General features: G+C 38.4%; 1 protein-coding gene across 1 annotated transcript in view; it reads right to left on the reverse strand.

Annotated features, from left to right (window-relative positions):
- Nucleotides 1-19134, reverse strand: part of ACSL4 (acyl-CoA synthetase long chain family member 4) — a 72918-nt gene that overhangs the window by 34277 nt on the left and 19507 nt on the right. The window contains exon 2 of the mRNA XM_068962987.1: nucleotides 10393-10445. The gene's annotated coding sequence lies outside the window, so the exon portion shown is untranslated. The remainder of the gene's footprint in view (nucleotides 1-10392; nucleotides 10446-19134) is intronic.

Here is a 19134-nt window from a genome sequence, read left to right on the forward strand (position 1 = left end):
ATCATAGTGCCTGATCCTCAGTATGCAAGATCCCCTCTAACAATCCTCTCCTCCTCAAACATTCCATGACTACCCAAATCCATGATAATCTCTCCTTTTCCTAATTTCCCACATCACTAGAAATGTCTACCACTCATTCTGATCCTTGATTATGCCATCATTTTTAAACATCTAAGCATCTAAGTATGCAGCACAGACTAGTAGTTCTCAACCCTATCAAACCCAGCACCTCTTTATTATAACAAATATTTTATAATACTCCTTTATAAACCTTAAAGGGTACTCAGAGATGATAGTCTACTTACACACACAGTTTTAAAAATAATTCCTTACTGATAATATAAAGAAGTACTGAAAGGAAATTAATTCAAAATAAATACTTATTTCAATACATAAATTCTCAGGGACAATACCAGAAGACAAACAAGTCTTTAGACTGATAAAATCCCCCTAAGTGGGGAGTATCACTTCATTCTCATTTGAAAAATGGGGCTGAAGAAGCAGAAGACAGCTTTTGACAATATTACAAACTAGCTGGATTTAAACTGCGCTGTATGCTTTTCGTCAACTGTATTGTTAAATACACTTAATTTTTTACACAGATTTCCCTTAAGTCTTAGACGTAGGGAAACATCTACTTAATCCTCATAGTATACACACACACACACACCACAAGGCTCAAAGAACACTGAGGTAAAGAAAGATCATTTAGCCTAGAAGTTTTCTAATTTTTTTCTGGTGGTGCTGAGGCTGGGGGCATGATGTGGGTATGGGTCACTCATTTGAATAAAATCTTATATGGACATGGAAACACAAGTATAGATAAAAGAAAAAAGCAGAGTTGCTTCAGTTGGGGAAGCTGTGCAAGCACCTGAAGGGACTCCATGGAACCTCCATTTCAGCTGAGTATTTGAGCCACTGATGCTGTCTGATCTTTCAGCTCCAAGGGAAGTGAATGAGTGACAGTGCAAATTGTATCCAAGGTCTGTCCCCAAGTTTGGTGCTCTTTCAAGCACCCCCCACTCCCAGCCAGCCTCTGCCCACTTTGGCCTATCATTTAAAAATCCTTCTTTATCAAAAATTTTCCAGCATTACACACAGTCTGCTGATAAATTAATTTTTTAAAAAAAATTTGAACACCTACTATGTATGTTTTGAGCACATAATACAAAGATGAGTAAAACATGCTCTCAATCCTTTGCATGCACACCTGCATGTCCATATGTATGGTAGGGGGCAGGGAGATGAGTTCACAAACATACACAGTAGACTGTGATAGGTCCCATCAGAGAAGCAAGAACAAAAGGTAGTCCAAAAAGGGATCAGATTACACCCAGTTTGGGGAGCAGGGCCAGGGGAGAGATGAAGGAGGAGGAAGAACCATCTAGGAAGGTTTCACAAAAAAAGCACAGTATTTTGGGTTGGTGTAAAGGATGGGGATGTTTTCAAAAGGAGAGGACAAAGACTGGGAAATGAGGATGGTCCTCATGGACTAGGGAATGGCTGGCGGCAGAACTGCAGGATGTATCAGAAAACAGCAAGCAGCAGAGCAGACGCTTTCGAGCTTTCTGCTTTTAAAGTGCTGGTTCCCTTTTGTGGTCTAAGTCATATTATTTCAGAGTCAATGCTACTAGAATGTCACTACAAGAGACACATGTGTATAATGATTTGGTAACTCAAGATTAAACACCCTGCTGTTATATTAGAAGAAAGCTTAATGATAGGTTGGGTGGTAAACACCCTAATCAAAGGAGATCTGGCTTCTCAACTCAGTATCTGCTCTTAAATGTGACTCTGGACAAGACATATGACCTCTCACGTAAAAGCTCTGTACCAGCAGCATCATGTGTAATCGGGAATACTGCTTGTGTTTGTTATCTGCTTCATGGCACTGTTGGGAAAGTCCTCTGTCTGATCCAGCTTCACCTTCCATGGGTGTGTGGTATTGGTCCCTGGAATACACTCTCAACCCTCTTGCCCCTTTCCCACTTCGGCGTACTCACTCGGCTAAACCACGACCTGGTTAAATCCATTTCACCACTTCATCTGCACCCTTCCCCATGCAGCTGAATTTGGCTGGAGAAACACCCAACAGAGCCGAACATCCCCCTTTAGATCCATGGCTGCTCCCTCAAATTGGACCCTTGAAGCTGCAGAGAAGCCATGCTGCCCTGCCCTAGGCCATCCACAGGCTTGCTCTCCTGGGGTTCATGCTTTGTTTTCTCTCTTCAGACCACTGAGTCTCCTTCGCTGTCCTCAACCTCAGCTGCTGACCTGGCTTACCATTTGGCTGAGAAAACTGAAACCGTCTGAAGTGAACATCCACAGACTCCCACCCGTGTGTCTGCAACTACTCGCATCTGTGGCCACATCTCTCCTCTCTCCTGTGACTAGAGATGGGCTGCTGATGCGCCCAGCCAAGGCCAACCCCTTCACTCATGCATGAAGCCCCTGTCTAGACTAGAAAGACCTTACTGCTGCTGCTGCTAAGTCGCTTCAGTTGTGTCCGACTCTGTGCGACCCCATAGACAGCAGCCTACCAGGCTCCCGCATCCTGCTGCTCTATTGATTCTTCCTTTTCCTGCCTCATTAATTTCTCCTGCTCTGCTGAACTAGTCCCACCCACATCCTAACAGGCTATGATTTCTTTCATCTTAAAAACCATTCCCTCTCTCGTACCTTATTCTCTGCCTATGGTTCCATTTCTTCTCCTTCTCTGTGTGTGCTAAGTCACTTCAGTCATGTCTAACTGTTTGGACTACAGTCCACCAGGCTCCTCTGTCCATGGCAAGAATACCGGAGTGGGTTGCCAGGCCCTTCTCCAGGGAGAATCTTCCCAACCCAGGGATCGAACCTGTGTCTCTAAGTCTCCTGCATTGGCAGGTGGGTTCTTTACCACTAGCGCCACCTAGGAAACCTTCTCCTTCTCTGTGAGACTCCTTTAAAGAGTTGTCCCTATGCCCTGTCACCCAGTTATCTCCCATTTTCTTTTGACCCCACTTAGCTCAGGTTTCCTCCTCCTGTTCCACAAAATTGCTTTGCTCAAGGTCACCAATGACTTCCATGTTGTCAGATCCCAAGGTCAGTTAAAGCTCAGGCCTCAACCCGCCCTTGACCCACCACCAGCCTTTAGCCCAGTTGACCCCTCTTTTCTTGCTGGAAACTTCTTCATTTCGCTTCCAGGAGAACCCATTCTTCAGGTTTTCTTCCAACTTCCCTGACCATTCCTTCTCCATCTTCATTGCTGCTTCTTCCTCATCTCCCAGACTTCTCAATGCTATAGTGTTCAGTCCTTGAACCTCTTCTTTATCTAAGCTCACTCCCAAGGTGATCTCATTTAGGCTCATAGCTTTAAATAGCATATATATGGTGATGATCCCAAAGTTTCTCCACTAAGCCTGGAAGTCTCCCTTAGGCACTAGGTCTGTATATCCAACTGCTTCCTCAACAGATCCATTTAGATATCAGTTACATATTCATTTAATACATATGTATTAATAGGAAATTGAGCTGCTAATCATCCTTCCACAAATAGCCCACTCAGTCTTGCCCGTCTCTGTAGCTCCAGTTGCTTTAACCAAAAGCCTTCAATCAGGTTCACTTTCATTCCCCTCTCTTTCTCACAATTCCACAGCCAATTCATCAGCAAATCCTACCAGCTCTACTCACAAAACAGATACCACATTTGACTACTTCTCACCATCTCCACACATACCAACCTGGCTCAAGCCACTATCTCCTCTCACCTGGAGAACTGCAATAGCCAATGTAAGCTTCCTGCTTCCACCTTTATAACAAATTCTAAACTCAGCAGCCAGAGTGCTCTAGTTCAACTGTGAGCTAGATCATGTCATTCCTCTGCTCAAAACCTTTCAAACAATCCCCATGTGACTCATTCAGAAAAAAACGTAGTCCTTACTCTGATCTATGAGAAGGGACCTGTCCCCCACCTCAAGTTTCTGCCTTCATCTGCGACTCTGTCCGTTTCCTTCTGCTACTATGCCACTTGTTCCTTGATGTTTCTGGGACACAACAAGCATGACCCTGCCTCAGGGCTCTTGTACATGCTATTCTCTCTGCCTGGAATGTTCTTCCAAGATACCTGCCCAGCTTATTTTCTCATCTCCTTTTTGCCTTTATTCAAATATCACCCCCTCAGTAAGGCCTTCTCTGTGCTCAGATGCTAAGTCATGTCCGACTCTGTGATGCTATAGACTATAGCTCGCCAGGCTCCAGTCATGGGATTTCCCAGGCAAGAATACTGGAATGGGTTGCCATACCCTCTTCCAGGGGATCTTCCTGACCCAGGGATCAAACTCAGGTCTCTTGCGTCTCATACACTGCAGGTAGATTCTTTACCACAGAGCCACCTGGGAAGCCCAAGGCCTTCTCCAGTCACTCCAAAATCACAGCCCATTTTGATTTCTCTTAGTACTTAATACTACTACTTCATATGCTTTATCTTTCATGTTTATTTTCAAGGCCTCCATTAGAACATAAAGGTTCCATGAGGCAGAGTTTATTGTTCGCTGCTGAATCTTCCTACACTTGTACCTCTGTGTATGAAGTGTTCAATAAACTTGTTGACTGAAATAAGAATGGAGATGGGATTGCTCTGAAACTATAAAGTAAAAATGGATGTTAAGGGCAATAGCCAGAAGACAACCAATCTTAGTCATCTTTTTAAAAAATCACTTGTCTAGGCCAACACTCCAGGAAATGGTATACTCTTAAACATCCCTGGTAATTAACTTGAACATGTGTTTAGTTGCTTGATAGAAAACATGAAACTGGACAAACTGTCTTTTCCACAGAGGAAAAAGACAACTTGTTACAAAAGCAAGAGGATTATAGAATTTGTATCATGTGCCTTTTCACGGATGCCTTTCACAAATGCTGTCCTGCCATGTATGAAGAGGGATACTGCTGTCTCACCAGGAGGACATGAACTCTGAGTTGCACTTCCTTAAAATCAAATGATGCACTTGTATTGCAGCTGGAAAGGGCAGGGTGTCAGCTTCAGTCAGGGGATAGCCAATCATTCCTGTTGATGTTCAGCATTCCATTTGGGAATCGGATTGCATGCTCACTCAGTTGTGTACAGCTCTTCAGTGACCCCATGGACTGCAGCCTGCTAGGCTTCTGTGTCCATGGGATTCTCCAGGCAAGAATACTGGAGTGGGTTGCCATGCCCTCCTCCAGGGGATCTTCCTGACACAGGGATCGAACTTGCATCTCTTGCATCTCCTGCATTGGCAGGGGGATTCTTTACCCATGAGCCACCTGGGAAGCCCGAGAATCAGATTAATAACCACTTAATGAGCTTGTACTATGGGCTAAGACTATGCTCAGTCCTTTAGATACACTATTTCCTTTAACCCTTCAGAAACACTCTTTGAACTAATTACCCTAGGGATATAACTTATAACTGATGATCTAACAGTCTCAGACAGATCATTTGGCCAAGATAACACAGCTAACTAGGGATTCTGATCCAGGTCTACTGGATTTTAAAGTCCATGCTTTTAGCTGTACAGTCTGCGACCTGGGTCATACTGGTATAATTTAAATAGGTAAGAGTGATAAACTTTGTGTATGAAAAAATCCTGATGACAACTTTGAGCACTGATCTGTCCTACAGTCTAAGGCATTTTTATAGCAGCGGGGGCGGGGCAGGGAGCCCTTAAGCTGCCCAGTACATCCTAGAAGTATAAGTGAAAATCAGGTGTAATTTTAATTTGCTTCTTGTTTTGAGGCCAAGTTTAATGAAGTATTTCATTCCAGTTACTTCAAACACTCTGAGACAGTCAGGTTAAACACAAAAAGCCTTAGTAATACATGAAGCTCCAGCACACAACGTAAACAAATGCGACATGCTGATTAAAGGCTGAATTTAAAAGAAATCATCATCTTTCCCAGTAGCATGTGACACAACACCCATTTAAGAAAGAGAAAATATAATAAACTAAAGTCAATGCCAAGATATTTTTTTTCCAAAAGTTTTAGAAAACAGTCTAAACCAAGCAAGGATCCATGCATCTACCAAGTTGAGACATGTGGTAGAGACAAATATACTTCATCTGTCCTTGATATATTTCCTTACGAAAATGTAAGAGACAGCAATGTGATAATCAGTGATTAACTGTCAGTGCTACTTTAAGAAATCACATTCTCAAATCACACATCAGTTAAGAGTAATTTAAATGCCAAATAAAGAGATAATTTGCCTTCTGAAAAGGATAAGCCTATATCCACTAAACATTAAATCAGAAAACAATTATAAAAATTCCAAGAGATTAAAACAGATATGCATACCTGTTGCACTTTAAAAGATCATACTTCGACAAAGATATTGCATCAATGAGACTTTTGTAAAGGGGTGGAGTGCTTTTTTAAAAATTCCTATTTTCTTTCACACACTATTAAAAAGTTTCAAGTGATTTTAAAACATATAGGAGAAAGGTTATATACACATTGAAGAAAACAGTTGCTTTGGTTAATGAAATCAAACTTCATAGGTACTACATTACAACATAATTAACCTTACATTTCAATATTAAAACTTTTTAAATGTTAATATTTTAAGAAAATAAAAGGCAGTAAGAGTAGCTAGTACGATCTTTTGCTTTCAGACAGTTTGTAGGACTGAATAATCATGTGAAATATAATCTGTCTGCTCTATGTAAGTTTCATGTGACTCAAAGTTGGTAAGTCAATCTAATCAATATGAAATAGCTTATACAGTCAAACTTCTGAAGTATACAGTAATTATAATACATTTGAAAGCTGAAAAAAAAAAACAAAAGAAAAGCAAACACCTAGGATGACTAGACAGACGCTCTATACCACACAATGTACGCCTGCCTAGCTAGTTTGACTAGAAGAGTCTCACAGCTATGACTGATCTTTGGTAACATCTCTAACAAGATGAACCAAACCTGTTTGTTTCATCACCTGGATGGGTATTAACTTCTGAAGTCGCCATCCTGCTAGTCTCTTCCCAGCTTTCCCCAGCAAAGAAAGCACCTCAGCTGCCATGTTGAAAATGCCCTTTCTTGCTCGAGCATGCATTCCCTCCCATAATGCGTTAAGAACATGCCCAGCATGCATCAGATAATGCTTTTTCTAGGTCACAGGATATATAATTGGGATCCTATCTACATATGTTGAAATAAGGAGATGTCGTGTGTTGAAATGTGGGAGCCTCATACAATGTTGTGCCTACACACTTCACACTGAGTACAAGTACATTTATCTTCCTTATTTTAAGTGATTGAAACACACTTGATTTTTATTTTTAAAAACACACTTGATTTTTTAAAGCTTTCCAAAGTTGACAGTGGGTTGGATATAATTTAATCCAAAGCTTATATAAAAGAAATTTTGAGGATATATCATGCTAGAAGTGGCACCTGCCAACAAGACATGATGTTATAATCCAACTTTATCAGACATCATGAAAAATGGGAGAGAAACTAAGTTCTAGGAGTTATGTGTTCAGAGAGAAATATAAAGGGTTCAGTGCTGTAGAAGGGAAGCAGACAACGACAATGACAACCCCAATCCCTACAGCTGCTGCTAAAGGGGATCTGCTACAGGTCCCTCTAGACAAAACCCTGCTACTACATTAAACGGTCCATCATGCATGGTGTAGACTTTTTGTCTGTAAAGTCTTCTGTGTACTGGGTATTTTTTTCTTTATGAGCTTAACATAAGTTAATTAAAAACAATCGGATTACATATCTGACAAATTAACTCACAGTTATAAATGTGTTATCTGAATGAGAAATAGACTATTAGCTTTGCTATTTGTTACACATCTGTCTCCTATCATCTTATCTACTAATTATAATAAATCAATACAGCTGTGAGCTGCCAACCCTGAGCACAGGTTAAAAAAAAAATCTGTTAACCTGCAGTGCTATTTCCCACAGCCTTTGTGTCACAGGGAGAATTTTGCAACTTACATCTTTTTTGGCTACATGCCCTATCCTCTGGCCTTTGCTAGAGGAAGGACCAGTTTAATAGATTGGTTCTCTATGAATGTTGTTTCCCAGTACTCACGCTGTTAAAAAGTTACGCAGCAAGGTAGTCTTAAACCACTTCTTACAAAATGGCTAAATAAGTCACTATGATTCAGCTACCAGGCCACCATAATGTGAAACTGTACTGTGGCAAATAACAAACAAAATAAAACAACAAAACCTTGCTTTGCTCTTCAGTAGCAAATATATCTTATAACTGAGATTAATAAAAGAGTTCAGTGACTGATAAATCTGTTGAAGACTGAAATCTTATAGCCATTCAGTTAACTCAAATATTACCACTAGTAAAGAAAAGGGCATGGATATTCCAAAGACAATGAAAAAATTCAATATGTATTTTTATTATTAACATTATTATTAATGCAATACATAAATTATTTACACTGAATTATGGGTGTACCTGACATTTGAGAAATTAAAGAATTCTTAACTAAAGAAGGATGCCACACGAAGTCAAATACAAGAAGCCATGGAAAAGTACTCCGAGAGGTAATGTCTCCATGTTAGGGATGAGGAATATTTTCCATTCTGTTCTCTCTTCACGTTCATTTGTTCACCTGACCCATGCAAGCTTCACGAACGTGAGTGAGATAAGGGAATTAGGTATTTCTATTTTGAAGTGTACTTTGGGAGAGGCAAGGCACTATGCCAATTGAAGAACTCTCTCCAAAGTGTCTGTTGACTCCTGAACTGGCCAGATACTCTTGCTAAAGCTTCTGGAAACTCCTGCTCTTCACCTTGGTAGTTCTTTCTCTTACACATCTAAGTGGGCTGCAGGCCAATTACAATGAATTTTTATGTGTGTGGGACATGTGAGGTGGGGGTGGAGAGGGAAAAAGAAACAGGAAATAGATTCTCTGTGTATAAATAACTATAGGAGCCTGAATCCTACAGCCCATACAATTGCACTATGGTCTATTTCCCAAAAGAAACTCTAAACCTGTTACCTTATCTCCTTTGTCAATCATGGGATAGCACGCGGCCTGTGTAGCTGAATTCGGAGACAACTAATTTTGGTCTGTTGATGAAAATCTTTGTTCATGTTCAAGATTTTTCTAATGCAGCCTAATCAGTCAACTATAGCAATCTTCGCTATACAAGCACATTAAGTCTTTTGAATTTCTTTGTACTTGGATTCAAAAATAATTATGAGCACATAAAAACTACTATTTCTTTTGTTTCAGTTTCATAATCTATTATAATGAGAGCAATTCTTAGAAGACCAGAAATACAGGAGAGACAGCATTGTATACGGGGCTTTGGTCCTGGCTCAGCAGCTTGACGAGCTGCACAACCTGGAACAAATTAAATTACCTCTTATCTATTTCCTCATCTACATGAGAAAGTTGGATTCAGATTTTAAGATATCACAGACAAGTAAAAGTTTTATAAACAAAGAATGATGGTGAGGGCAATGACACAACTGTCAATTTTTTTTTTTTTTTTTTTGGCCAAGCATGATCATAAAAAAACAAAAACCTATCATGTATTATCACCATCATTTCATAAAATACAGAACGGGTCTAACTCCTCAAAATTAGAAGGATATAACTTATAATAAGCAGCAATTTTTCAAATGGAAAAAGTTCAGCTTTAAAAATCTCATGGCCTGTGGGGCTTATTTCCCTCACTTCACCATGGACCAGTAAAAAGTCTTCACTGATCAGGGTACTGTCTAAAAGTAAATGTTTGGGAACTCCTGAACTAGGTAATTTTCAAGGTCCAAGGCTCAAACACTAAAATTATAATTTTAGGTGCTCTGTTTTATTTCTTTCATTCTATATTATAGTCTAGAGTAGGTGTAACATGAAGGATAGCACTGATGCTTAGATTTTTGAAGATTAGAAATATATTTAAATCATTTTAAGAAATGATAACTAAAATTAAGCTTCAATTTACTGGATAAAGTATACACTACTACAGATTCAACTTCATCAATATTAATGAACCATTCACTGGACACTTACTATTAAGCTCATTTTACAGATAAAGAAATTGAGGCAAAGAGAAACTAAATAACTTTTTCAGAGACACATTGCCTCAGGAGTCAGAACTGGAACTCCAATCGTGACTCCACTTTTTGGTTAAAAAAAAAAAAAAAGATTATATTTAGACTTTAATTATCACTTCCCCATAAATGAGTGACAGATGTTTTAAATCTTAGAAGCTGTCCAGAGTAAAAAGTTCTTATATTTTACTTTTCCAAATAATGCCTTTTTAATACATAAATATTGGCAGGGCTTTTCCAATATAAAGAGAGGAAAAATGTCTATTAGTTTGGTCACTGAACTTTCTCCAAAAGCTGACAAGATTGCAAATTTAGAATTTTTAAAGGACAAATACTTACAGATTTTTTCTTTTTTTCTTAAGAAGAACCCGTATATTTTTCTGGATTTGAATCTGCAATAAGAGACAATATTTATGTGTGTGGTGACATAAGAAAAGATCCTTTTTAAAAAGAAATCCATCTGCTTTTTCACATTACCTGTGCACCTTAGTTCATGATAAGCCAGGTACCAAAGGAAAAACAAGAAATGACTAGAACTAGTACTATTGGGGTCTTACAAAAGTAACTGAGCCTGGCTCTAAGAAACAGTAGTCAAAACCCTATGGGAAAAGGGCAGATTAAGAAACAAGCAGAGGACTGAACAGACATTTTCCCAAAGAAAATGGTCAATAAGGCACATAAAAAGGTACTCAATATCACTAATCATCAGGGAAATGCAAATCAAAACTACACTGAGTTATCATCTCACATCTGTTAGAATGGCTGTCACCAAAAAGACAAGAGATGATGAGTGTTGGTGAGGATGTGGAGAAAAAGGGACCTCTTGCGCACTGTTGGTGGGAATGCAAACTGATACAGGCACTACGGAAAACAGTATGGAGGTTTCTCAAAAATTTAAACTACAACTATCACATGGTCCAGCATTCCCATTTCTGCTTATATATGCAAAGGAAATGAAAACAGGATACTGAAGATCTCTTCAATGCCTTCCCATGTTTAGTGAAGCATTATTCACACTAGCCAAGATATGGAAAAAACCTAAGTGTCTGCTAAGGCATGAATGGATAAAGAACATGTGATATGCGTGCACACACACACACACACAGACACACACACACAATGGAGGTATTATTCAGTCATGAAAAAGAAGGAAATTCTGCCATTTTCAACAACATGGATGGACCCTGAGACATTATAGTTAGATTAAGTCAAAGAAAGACAAATAGTGTATTATATCACTTATATGGAATCCGAAAAAGTCAAACACAAAGAAACAGACTAGAAGGCTGGTTATCAGGGGCTGAGTTGGGTGGTGGAGGAATTGGGGAGATGCTGTTAAAAGATACAAACTTGCAACTAGAATGCTGAATAAGTTCTGGAGATCTATAATGCACAGCATAGCAATTATGATCAACAATAGTGTATTACATACTTCAAAATTTCTAAGAGATTAGATTTCAAATGTTCTTGTCACAAAAAAGAAATGATAGTTAACATGATGTGATAGTTGTTAGCCAATACTAAGGTAGTAATCAGTATAATATAAATATATCAAATCAACCCATTGTACATCTTAAACTTATACAATGTTATATGTTAATTATATCTCAATTATATATATATACACAATTATTTTTTTTTTAATGACAGGGAGCAGGAGTCATGATGTTAATGGTTTTATTTCTACCTCTTCTCCCACAGTCAGGATAGAAGCCAAGTTCAGAGACAAAGTCTGACTATAGGAAACTAGTAGGTCAATCTGACTGGTTAACCCCAACGTCAATGCCCACAGGCACCCAGCTATTTTCTCATTAAAAACAAACTATTTTCTTTAAACAATACATGGCTCTTTTCAAGTTCAAATACAGCACTGGTCTAAGTAGAAATGAGAGATAATTTTTATCTTCTTCAATGAATCAGGAGATAGTCTTGTGACGTCCTTCAAGATATATACACTGTGAAGGTTTAGGATCCATTTATAATTAAGGGTTAGTCTATTTCGGAAAATGCAGGAGAAAACTTGTTACCATCTGAATACTAGGAACAGTAAAATAAAGCTCTCCAGTAACCGATACTGTTTACTTACATTTCAACACGACTGGGCATCATATTATGCTTCAGTTTTCTTTCCATCCAGTAGTACTCGGTACTACTTCCATATGATTATGAGAATAACATTCAAACAAAATTTTTACTCTAGACACCACAATGGAAGTTGCAAATCAAACATCCATATAACTAATCAACATGCTAACTAGCTGGTATTAACTCAAAACAGTTGGTTTTCTCTTTCGCTACCATCAGGAGGGTGAAGAAAACAAAGGTTTATACCCAGATCAATCCTAACTGAGTATGTCTCTCGTTTGGCTTAATAGAATTACTTTTCAACTTCAAGTTAATACCCACAATCTACTCTAGGAAAGGAGGCTCTGACAATAGTACGAATACAAGAGAACGTTGAGGAAGAAAAACTCCCTATTTCTTATACAAATGCATGTATTTCCTCCCCCACACAGAGCTTAATTCAGATAACTAACAAACACCAAAAAACCAACCTTTCGTAAAACCACGTGAACATCTATAGGTGGTGCAGAGTGGGGACGGGATACAAAACTATCCAGTAGTTTGTGTAATTTGAAAAATAATTTCCATAGTGAAAGTTTCCAAAGGAGACTTGACACTTGGTCATTGGTCCTACAGAGAGAGAGGCTGGAGAGGATACTCAAAAGTATAAGAGAACTCTTTCAGTTGGATGAGAGGCCCATACCAACCTCTGGCTAATTTCCAGTCTGAGAGCCCTCAATCAATTGGGCAGGACAAAGTAACTCTCAGATGTTCTTTAATACAAAAGACAGACATAATTTTTCTCAGTAAAGGACATTTCTTTCATCACACACACAAAAAAACCAAGTAAGCAACAGCTGCCCAGTATGATAAAAGGGAATCAAATCACATTTCCTGCTGCTGCTGCTGCTGCTGCTGCTAAGTCAATTTAGTCGTGTCCAATTCTGTGCGACCCCATGGACGGCAGCCCACCAGGCTCCCCCGTCCCTGGAATTCTCCAGGCAAGAACACTGGAATGGGTTGCCATTTCCTTCTCTAATGCATGAAAGTGAAAAGTGAAAGAGAAGTCGCTCAGTCGTGTCCGACTCTTAGAGACCCCATGGACTGCAGCCTACCAGGCTCCTCCATCCATGGGATTTTCCAGGCAAGAGTCCTGGAGTGGGGTGCCATTGCCTTCTCCGAATCACATTTCCTAACCGAGCCTAATTAAGTTTCTCTACACAACAGAAAAACTGGCACTCGCCTCTCTCTCTCTCTCGCCTCCTCCCTACAAAACAGCATCCTCCTCTTTAAGTCATCCTGTTAAACTGAAGAAATAATCTGATATAAAAGAACTAAACGGATTATCAACACGCAGGTTCTCTTTACAGATGATCAGAAATATGGATGATCTGGCTAAAATTACAATGCAAATTTGAGTCATACTTTTCACTTTCACGGATATGTAAGCTTTTGCAACATAAGGAAGTTGGAAATCCTTAGCACAGCAAATTTTTAAACAGACTGAAGCATATAACATGGTTTGTTTCCACTTTATAGTCACTTGGTGGCATGAACAAAAGGAGTAAGTACAGCATCTAGAGTTGATCATCTTTCAATTAGGGAACGAGGCAGCTCTGAGAAAGCCTTACCCACTAAATATCAGGGAGCATAACAGTGTCCTTGCAACTAACAAGAGAGTGACTAAGGGAAAAAGTAATACAAATAGAAGGCAGTGTTGTTCTACCTCATGTTTTGAGACAGACTTCATAACAAACCATTAATGTGTTTAGTTGTTGCCCTTTCTGTAAATAAATTAGTCTGCTAATGAATATTTTGGAAACATTTTTCTAAAGTAAAGTCCATTTACTAAAAATGTGATAGCATCAGATGGAAATGTTTCAGGCATGATCAATCATTCTTTCCTTAATGACTCAAGGACCAATCTTAGTTTAAAAGAGAATGTTTCGGGAAAGAGTGGGAAACATTAACAAAGTCCTACGCACATTGTGTCCAAATCTAAAAGTAAATCCTGGAAAGTCCCTTACAAAACAATTCCCTAAGCAACAGTGTTTTATAAATCTATGTGTACAAAATTTATATACCGGCAAATACTAATGGATGAAAGCTGCCATGCTAGCATATATTTTAAAGGTCAGAGATGTTAAAATAAAAAATAACACAGGTACAAACAGTATATATGAGTCTATCATTATATATATACATACATATTTGAGAAGGCACATACTTGTAGAAAAATTAGCAAAGACATGCACCAAATATTACTGCTATAATTGCATAGTACAATTAAAGGGGAATTTTACATGCTTTACTAATTTTATGTTGTGTATTCTTTGATTTAGTATCTTCCAAAGTTTCCAGAAATAAAAGTTGCTTACTTAAAAATTAATTTTCCAAATTCCTAAAGGAACAAGAAAATGACTCATTTAAAAGGCCTACTTGACAGTCATAAGGTAGTCAAATCACCAGAGGTACTGCTCAGAGTCTAAGCTAGAATAGAATCTTTTCTTTTCCCTTTAAAAATATACTTGAGTATGAGTGGTCCAGGAGCTTTAAATGCTCCTAAGATTGTGGGTCACTTGATTTGTAAACATTAAAACTATTAAAGAAATGTTATAATCTAAGTAAAACTACCCAGAATCTATCATGAAAAGAGTTGGATGTAATTCCAGACTCTAGACTAGTCACAGACCAGTCATAGACTATAATGTTGCTTCATGGAAAAGTTAAAACCAAAAAGTGTTTATAAAATACTCACGATCTCAAAAATCTACTTGAAAAACAAATACTAGAAATTATCAAATACAACTGAAACTCTTTTTCATTCGATCCGCTAGAAACAAGAGCTTTAGCAGTTTGGTGAATACCCTTGGGGACTTTTTTCTAAGCATATTCTAATACACACACACAATTTTTAAAAACTGAATTATACTATCTATATAAGCTTGCAACTTGCTTTTTAAAAAATGGCTCTTACATGCCTTTCCATGTCAGAATACATAGATATAACATAATACTACTTTGTTATTGCTTTTTAAATTTTTAACAGTTATATGGTATTCCACTGTATGGCCATGTCAAAATTAAGTCTTACCAATCTTCCCTGCTGCTGCTGCTAAGTCACGTCAGTCGTGTCTGACTCTGTGCGACCCCATAGACGGCAGCCCAAGAGGCTCCCCCATCCCTGGGATTCTCCAGGCAAGAATATTGAAGTGGGTTGCCATTTCTTTCTCCAATGCATGAAAGTGAAAAGTGAAAGTGAAGTTGCTCAGTCGTGTCCGACTCTTAGCGACCCCATGGACTGTAGCCTACCAGGCTCCTCCATCTATGGGATTCTCCAGGCGGGAGCACTGGAGTGGGGTGCCATTGCCTTCTCCAACAATCTTCCCTATTGATAGGTATTTGGGATTTTCTAATTTCTCATCATTAGAAACATAGCAATAAACAACCTTAACAATATATTTATGCCAGCCCTTCTATAGGATACATTTCTAGAAGAATTATTAAGTCAAACTGCTAGGTTAACTGCACCTTATACCATTTATGAATTTATCTTAATCACTTAAGTAAACATAAATAGAAGGTCATATAGGGCAAGGATTGTGTCTTATTATCTCTGCATCTATTTTGGCTTGAAAGAGCATTAAAAATCTGTTGGAATGGATAAAGGAAACTAACAGCTGTCAGAGGATACAGCTGGTTTAAGTCATTTTTTTCTTCACATTTAATATCAGCTTTCACTTCATTAGTAACTATTTTTAAGGTAGGATATTTTTTTACATTATCAACTTCAGCAGCTATTTTGGAAAAGTACTTATAACAAAAAACTACCATTATATTTTAGAACAATGATACAATGATAATCAATTTTAACCAAAGAGAAAATCCTTTGTTTTACTCGTTAGTCAGAAATTATTATTTTCAGTGCTAGAACAATATATAAATTGCATATCCATGACAACAATGAATATTTCTTTACGTAGTCAGATCTGCAGTATTCTGGAGTAAATTCTTTGTTTCGTTTTCTCAGTTGTGAAGCAATGTTTATTTATACTCTACTCATTGTCTTTACCCAAGCTCAAAGACAGAGTCCAGTTTGAACATTAAGAGAAATACTTCAACTCTAGTGAAGAATTCTGTTATCACCCATTCTCTTACATAACTTTTCCCCTTATAATTAGTATGGTGAATTATATGAATTATATACACAGACAGTTTCATCATTAGCATGGCTTTATATATATATACATGCACACATACAATTTGCATATCACACACATATGTAAATTATGTGTATGTATAAAAATGACAAGTATCTACCTACAACATAAGTACCAGACCTCACCTGGAACAGGAAGATAAACTATATGCATATAAATACCATTCCTTACCTACAAAGTTATAGACTTCCAAAGCTGAAATAGGCTTTAAAATGAGAGTCTGCTGCTGCTAAGTCGCTTCAGTGGTGTCCGACTCTGTGCGACCCATAGCCGGCAGCCCACCAGGCTCCTCTGTCCCTGGGATTCTCCAGGCAAGAACACTGGAGTGGGTTGCCATTTCCTTCTCCAATGCATACATTCATGCTAAGTCGCTTCAGTCATGTCCGACTCTGTGCGACCCTATGGACAGCAGCTCTCTCGGCTCCTCTGTCCACAGGATTCTCCAGGCAAGAATACTGGAGTGGGTTGCCATTTCCTTCTCCTTAAAATGAGAGTAATTAGTCTCTAAAAAGAAACTCTTCCCTCCCCTTCCAAATGATCAAAGGAGCTAAGAGAGGATCTATTTTCTAAAACATAAGGAAAGCCTCTTATATGCTTCCCTATATGGCTAATGTAAGAATTTTTCTAATCAGTGTGGATTAGTTTTACTCTTAAGATGAAATGTGAGAATATTAGAAAGCAAAAAATTACACTATTTCTAACCTTTTGGTTACCTAGGATGAAATTAACAGTATCAAGACAGAAAGGCACATTCTCTTTAAATGCTCTCAATAGAACAACTGCATTTAAATAAGAAAATTTTAAAGTCACAAATATCAAGAATCCTATTTGTAAGATCCACCTAAGATATAGCTTGACTATTAGGAGGCAATCACTGGGGAAGAACTGTTTTAATAGCTGAAAATTGCTGCTGCTAAGTCGCTTCAGTCGTGTCCGTCTCTGTGCGACCCCATAGACGGCAGCCCGCCAGGCTCCGCTGTCCCTGGGATTCTCCAGGCAAGAACACTGGAGTGGGTTGCCATTTCCTTCTCCAACGCATGAAAGTGAAAAGTGAAAGTGAAGTCACTCAGTGGTGTCCGACTCGCAGCAACCCCAGGGACTGCATCCTACCAGGCTCCTCCATCCATGGGATTTTCCAGGCAAGAGTACTGGAGTGGGATGCCATTACCTTCTCGACTCAGGAACAACAATCTTCCAATACTGATTTAAAAGTGTTTTGAACAAATTCATTGCATAATATCAATCATTGGACTTACCACATCTCTTCCTTTCAAGTTTACTCAGGCAGTGTGTTGATACATGAGTAATTCTGAATTTACAAGGCCTTTATTAAAATACTGAAGAACTGAACAATGCTTGAAAGAAGTATTTGTTACTTTAAGAGATCTTGACCAGAAAGTACTGCTGTGTAACAATCAAAACTTTCCAAAAGCTTGGGTAATTTTTGCCAGAGGTTACATTTTGTTTTTAAAGACATGACTCAATAAATAAACACACAGAGAGCACTAAGGTAATGAACAGTAAGTACTCATGAAGCAATCATTTTAGGAGAAAAACATTAGCATTTTCTTGTACATTAAAGATGAGATTGATAAACCACTTGAGAAAAGAAAATTTATTTTTAGAAATACAGACTCAGAGCTAAAATATGGCCTGTTTTGATGACTCTCAAAGTATCTGGGGCCACCAGTTCCTGGCGGTACTACTGTTCATAATATTGCAAGCACCACTTTTGTTTCTGCCAGAAATAATTTTTATTTGCTGAAAAAAAAAATGCACTGGAGTTCTGTCGAAAGTAGTGCCAATTAAGAATAAAAAAAATGTTTCAGTGTTGCCAAATGTATACAGAAAGGCACTTTATATCCCACTGACAGAAATGTAAATTGGTACAAGTTTTATAGAAAGTAATTCAGCAATAGGCATTCAGAAACTTTAAATCATACATACCTCATGACTGAGTAATTTCACTCTCTACTTCTAGGACTAGCCTGCTGCTGATGCTGCTGCTAAGTCCCTTCAGTAGTGTCCGACTCTGTGCGACCCCATAGACGGCAGCCCACCAGGCTCACCCATCCCTAGGATTCTCCAGGCAAGAACACTGGAGTGGGTTGCCATTTCCCTCTCCAATGCATGAAAGTGAAAAGTGAAAGGGAAGTTGCTCAGTCGTGTCCGACTCTTAGCGACCCCATGGACTGCAGCCTTCCAGGCTCCTCCATCCACGGGATTTGCCAGGCAAGAGTACTGGAGTGGGGTGCCATTGCCTTCTCCAGGACTAGCCTAAGGAAATAGAAATGCACACACACAAAAAACATAGACAATAGTCAGTGCTGTGATAAAAATAACAGAAAACTAGAAATAACAGCACATACCCAAAAGGAGACTGGTAAAATAATGATGTATCCTCATGATTTAACACTACAGTCATCAAACACAGTGTTGTCAAAGATTTTTAAGGATATTAAAAAAGTCAAGATATTAATAAGTGAAATTGGTTTAAGACAAAACTTAACCAAATATATGCAGGCTACCAGCTGAAATATTCATCTCTGGATTGTAGAATTACAGGTGATTTTTAGTTTTGTCCTATTTTTTCCTACATTTTCTAAAACTGCTACAGTGAACATATTACTTTTATTATTCAATACATAAGTAAAAAATATAGTACCAATGTCAATTAATTCTAGTGTGTGTCTGTTTATATGTGGTTATTGATAAGTGACAATAACATGGCCCATAAGGCATTTGGCCCTATTGACATGGTGAAGTGATGCTATTTTGCTGACATAACTGCACTGTA

The sequence above is a fragment of the Capricornis sumatraensis genome, chromosome X, assembly GCF_032405125.1.
Source record: "Capricornis sumatraensis isolate serow.1 chromosome X, serow.2, whole genome shotgun sequence".
NCBI lineage: Eukaryota > Metazoa > Chordata > Mammalia > Artiodactyla > Bovidae > Capricornis > Capricornis sumatraensis.